Consider the following 5,903-nt stretch of genomic DNA (forward strand, 5'->3'; position numbering starts at 1 on the left):
TAAACCTACTAATTTATGAGTAGTTTAATCGCCTTCTGTTTGATGTTTGTATGCGGTTTCTGGACTATTCTTAATTCTATGTATATTTCAACTATCCAAAATAAATAATTCTCCTGCTGCTGTTCACATTTACATTTTTGTATTATCACTTTGAATTTAGAATTATTTTTAATGTGTTTAAAAATAATTGTATAGAACTCTTTTTTTGTATACGGTACCTACCTTTACAATATAGAGGAAACAAATTCATAATTCGAATTATATGAACTACTTACATCTTAGAGTATAAACATATATAGAGGGATAACAAAACATTTTACCAATCCAATGCATGTTGCCGACTAGCGGACTCATTTTTTACAATATGTTCTAAATGAGAGAAAGAGAGACAAAAAAAATCTGTGGGTACGGTCCTAATTTTTTGTTTTGTAGTCGATTTTAGAATTTTACGATGCTCTTTTTTTTAAGTACGCGGCCAGTATTGTTTCGAACTGTCAAACGCTCTGTCGGTATTTTGACTATTTTGATGATTGTTTAACGTATTCAGTGCTAATTACATCAAAATTCATTATGCCGACTTGTGCCATGAAAGGATGTTCAAATAGAACTGGAAAAGGGAGAAAACGCTTCAGTTATCACAGGTATTTATCAAATACTTAATTAATACGTTTTTTGGTAGTTTTCATGATAAATGCACCACTATTTTTGTACTATCATTTGAGCAATTATTATAGCATTTTTTTCTGTGTAAATCAAATACCTTATACATTGGATTTATGTGATTTAAACAATTTTTTTCAAACGTTTCAATCCAAATATATCTTAAAATGTTAAAAACATGCAAACTCGACGACCTTTTACCGAGTCAACCGACATCTAGAAATAATTATTTCTCTTTTTAGATCACTGAAAGAATATGAAATTGTCGCGTATTGAATGTAACTAAAAGAGATGACAATACATCTGCGCCAATTTAAAAGGGTTTTTTTTACGTTATTTATTTTATAAATTAAGACTAGCAGGGCTGTGCATATTTAAAATATTAAGTAAATACTTAAATGTTATTTATATGTGTAATAATTTTATCATTTAATTTATAAGCATATGAAGATGAAGGTTTTTTTTTAGATTCCCGATAGATGAAATAAGGCGAAATAAATGGATCCATGCGACAGGGCGGAACAATTAGTCCCCGGAATAAGTAGTGGAAATAACAGTTGGGTCTGTTCCGACCACTTTCTTTCCAATAATTTGAAAAAAAAAAGAATCTTTGGTACGTGTAATAAATGGTGCCGTACCCATCATGTTTTCAAAAACTCAACTCGCTGTTGATAGGGTAAATATACATTTATTTAATATTTATATACCTAATAATAAAATATAAAATAAGAATAAATCGACGTGCATGCATGTGAAGATGTATGAATGTAGAGGAAGCGAGGTCTGTATGCAAAGACAGAGAGATATGAAATTCTATCTTTTCCTTTTTCCCCAATTCACCAAATCGGAAGTGGCATCTTCACTCTATCCAATTTTCAAATATGCAAGTTTAAAAATAAAATTAAATAGAGACTACTGTTTTCAGTTCACAAATCAAACAACGAATTTAGAAAATATTTTGGAGTTGAAGACCCCCTGTTATCCAGTTTTTAAAGATGTAAGTTCATTGAGTTTTGCGCGTAGGTACTAAAATTAGTTTTACTAATTCAACTAAAACATAAAATTTATCAGAGAATCCTGTTTTCAGGTCACAAATCTAATGAATTCGGAGAATATTTGAAAATTGGAGACTCCGTTTCATCCAGTTTTCGAAGATGTAAGTTAAGTTTCACATGTAAATCAGTTTTATTATTTTGTCAAAAACATAAAATTTAATCCCGATTACTGTTTTTAGGTTACAAGTCAAAAAAATAATTCAGATACTATTTTGGCAATGGAGAACTCATTATATCCAGTTTTCAATGATGTAAGTATATTTTATTTTGCATTATATTCAACTGGAATTCGTTTTTCAATTTGTAGTTTTTTGTTGAAAAAGGAAATGAAAGATTTTATTTTTTATTTTAGATAATTCCCGTTTCTTCCATCACTGTAAGGGCACCTGAAGTAGACACACCCAGAAAATTAGCTTTAATAGAACAGTTAAATCTAAGAGATAAGAAAATTGTTAAATTGCGGAGAAAAGTGTCAACGTTGCAACAGTCAAAACGTCGACAATAAAAAAAAATGCGAACTTATAATATGTTATTCAGGAATTAAAAGAAATGGGACATGTTCAATGTGAAGGTATTGAGATTTTATCATCAATGGACGGGCCTAGCAAGGATTTTTTAAAACGGGAAATTTTGAAAGTAAAGGGACTTCCTTTAGGGCAGGAAGTATGCCCCAGAGCTAAAAAAATTTGCCATTGCCTTGCATTTTTATTCGCCTAGAGCGTATAACTATGTAAAGGAAACATTTAACACGTGCTTGCATCATGCCAAAACACTTTCAAATTGGTATAAACAAGTTAATTGTGATCCCGGCTTCACTCAAGAGTCGTTTGATGCCCTCAAACTTAAAGTTCAGCATAGCGATCGTCCAATTCTTTGCTCACTTGTGATGGATGAAATGAGCATCCATAAGAAATTAGAAAGAATTGGACAAGTGGAAATGGGATACGTTAACGTTGGTGCAAATTTGAAAGGAGAAGAAATACCCCTTGCCCGTGAGATACTAACTTTCATTGTAGTTTGTATTAACGGATCGTGGAAAATACTTGTTGGATATTTTCCGGTCAAAAGTTTAACGGGGGAACAAAAAAGTATGTTGTTTACTCAATGTCTCTCTTTGCTAAAGGAATGAGGTATTCATACAATTTCTTTGACGTTTGATAGCGCTGCTCCAAATATAACTATGGTGAAGCAGTTGGGTTGTTCGTTTGAAGAGCATAATTTAAAACCATATTTTTGAAAATGAAATTATTGTGGTTTTTTTGACCCATGTCATATGCTTAAATTAATAAGAAATGCACTGGGTGACAAAAAAATGTTTTTAGACAGTAATGGAAGTAAAATTAATTGGGGTTTTATAGATATATTAAAAATTTTCTTAACTGTAGATTGTTTTGATATATTACTTTCTCACATGTTAGACCAGTTCCCGCTGGAGAATCACGCTGTTCATTTAATTAGGGCAGTTGCTTCTAAATATTTAGATGTCAGGCTTCACTTTCTAGCTAAATCAGCGGTACAACCTGCCGTCAGAGTGAGACAACATTTCAACAAATTGGTTATCTTTCAAAATCAATAAACTTACTTTTTTGCATTTTTACTTTTTATTATAATTGAATATTTGTTTATCAAATTAATTAATTAACCCCACAATGTCATTTATAATGTTTATTGTTGCTTACTTTTATTTATTTAAAATGTTTTTAGTAAACTCATTACTAAATTAAAATAAAAGTTTTTATTGTACTCCCTACGAATCTCTGTAAAAATTCACCGAGAGTCGTGCATTTGTGACAACCCTGTTTTATAAACATCTATGATATTAGATATTATGTTAAATGAAAATCCGGAATTTGAACCTGATTTTGAAATTCTTAGTACGTTTGAAGATCTCTATTCACATATCAAGTATAGAAAATCTAAGTTGGTAAAAAATAAATCTCACGCAATAGGTACAATCCAAATGAATGCAGTATCAATTAAGTTACCCGCAATTCAGATTCCATCTTTTAATGGAAACCAAGAAAATTGGCCCATATTTTACGAATCTTTTAAAGCAGACGTTCATCTAAATAGACAACTATCTTAAAGGATGCAATATTTGATTTCAAATTTGTCTCAGGGTGCATTGAGCTCAACTGCTGGAATCATCCCTGATGGAGAAAATTACGATGCTTTGTGGACAAGTTTAGTAGAGGGGTATCAGGATAAGAGAGCTTTAGATTCGTATTATTTGAAATGTATTTTAGATATAAAACCGGTCAATAATACTGCTGCTAGTTTAAAAACATTTATTGAGAATTATTCATCTTCCGTTGCCACAATTAAACAGTTAGGTTTAGAAGATCTTACCGATTTAATTTGATTAAATTGCGCTATCCGAAAATTAGATACTCAAACCGCGCAACAATTCTAAATGTTTGTGCGGGATAAAGAAATTGCTTCGTACAATGAGCTTGTAAAATTCTTAAAGAATCAGGTCAAAATTTAAAACGCACTACTGATAATATCGCATCTTCATCTCGAAATGTTAACAACGCACTTTCTAATACTGAGATCACGAAAAGTTGTATATTATGTCACAAACAGGACCATTCGCAACTTTATGGGTCTTTCAAAACTTTATAGGTTTTGAGTTTGTGAAAACAATCCAAGGATGCTTAAATTGTCTTAGCTGTACCCATTCAAGTAAATTCTGCAAATCCAAAGGTCAAACCTTTGGACGCCATCATTCTTTATTACATTTCGAAACTTCACACGATAATAATACAATGTCCTCAAGGGATGATTCAAATCAGGAGACCAATGTATCTGTTCCAGTATTAGAATCGTGTAATCCGCTTTCGCTATTCACTCGGGCTCAAATACCTAAAATTAGCTTGTCTACTTTACTAACGTCTCACAAACCACATTTAGAATCATCTAATTCAATATTACTTTCAACCACTCAAGTTTTAGCATATAAGAACACCAATAATAAACATTTAATCAGAAACCTGATTGATAACGCATCGCAACATCACATTATGACATATAAATGTTGCAATAAATTAAATTTACGAATATCGCCGCTAAATAACACAACTCTTAAAGGCATAGGTTCACGCCCTATTAGAGGATATACGAATTTAACTATTGAATCTAATAATATTAATATAGATATAATATACAAGTCTTAGTTGTAGATACTATCACAGATATACTACCATCGTGATATATTGATTCCTCATATTTATCTTATTTGATGGATCTTCCGCTAGCAGATAAAAATTGGAATATACCTAGCCGAATAGATTTGATTTTTGGCGCACAATTACTCCCATATATTTTATTGGGTGGTCTTATAAATGCACCACATCCCGCTCCACCGCTGTTAGAGACAACACTTGGGTATATTATTTTGGGTAAAATCCCAACTGAAACCGCTGATAAATATATCGCCCCAGCCAAAATCTCTAATTCTGCTCCTTCCTATTCACAGGGGTCTTACTCTCAGGCCGCTCCTTATTACTCTCGTTCCGCTCCTTCTTACCCCCATTCTGCTTCTTCTTGCTCTAAGGCCACTTCTTTTTACTCTCATGCCAATCCTTTTTACTCTCATTCCGCTCCTTCTTACTCTCATTCCACTCCTTCTTACTCTCATTCTGCTCCTTCTTATTCTCAAGGGTCTTACTCTCAGGTTGCTTCTTTTTACTCTAAAGCTATTCCTGCTTACTATCAAGGTTCCTATTCGCAGAGAGGTTCCAAAAGATAATTTTCTGGCTCAAAGGAGGGTACTACTGAGCTACCCCAGCTCACCAAGACTACGAACAAGCTTTCAATTCCCAAACTTACTACCACCACTGAGAGTCTCAGACTTGATTGTTACAAAAAAGGTAGGGATAAAAACAGTTAAAGTATATTTTTTACTTTTAAAATAAAACGATTAAAATGGCATCTTCTTATGCCTAAATAAATAAACTTCTTTGTCCTTTCATGGACGATGAAGACATTCTTCGCATTGATGGAAAATGTTCTAAAGCAAAACTTCCTTTTGCAGTAAAACAACCCGCACTTCTTCCAAAAGAAGTTCATGTTGTTAATTTAATAATTGATCATTTCCATAAGTTTAATCTTCATACATGACCGCAACTCTTAATGCCTATATCATACGCTAACGATTCTGGATTTTCTCTGCTAAAAGCATCATTT

At 32.3% G+C, this 5,903-nt stretch overlaps 1 long non-coding RNA gene across 2 annotated transcripts; it reads left to right on the forward strand.

Annotated features, from left to right (window-relative positions):
- The first annotated feature begins 278 nt into the window (after positions 1-278).
- LOC148272527 (uncharacterized) lies at positions 279-3,446 on the forward strand. 2 transcript variants are annotated; one of them, XR_015824823.1, is made up of 6 exons: positions 279-641; positions 1,129-1,336; positions 1,586-1,657; positions 1,748-1,816; positions 1,895-1,966; positions 2,068-3,446. It is a non-coding gene; the product is annotated as an uncharacterized LOC148272527 (long non-coding RNA). The 2 variants fall into 2 exon arrangements; XR_015824822.1 differs by lacking the exon at positions 279-641 and having other exon boundaries at positions 1,173-1,336; positions 1,732-1,816.
- The last annotated feature ends 2,457 nt before the right edge of the window (positions 3,447-5,903 follow it).

Source organism: Micrasema longulum, unplaced genomic scaffold (assembly GCF_059751315.1).
Source record: "Micrasema longulum isolate JH-2025_06_02 unplaced genomic scaffold, ASM5975131v1 h1tg002307l, whole genome shotgun sequence".
NCBI classification, from domain to species: domain Eukaryota; kingdom Metazoa; phylum Arthropoda; class Insecta; order Trichoptera; family Brachycentridae; genus Micrasema; species Micrasema longulum.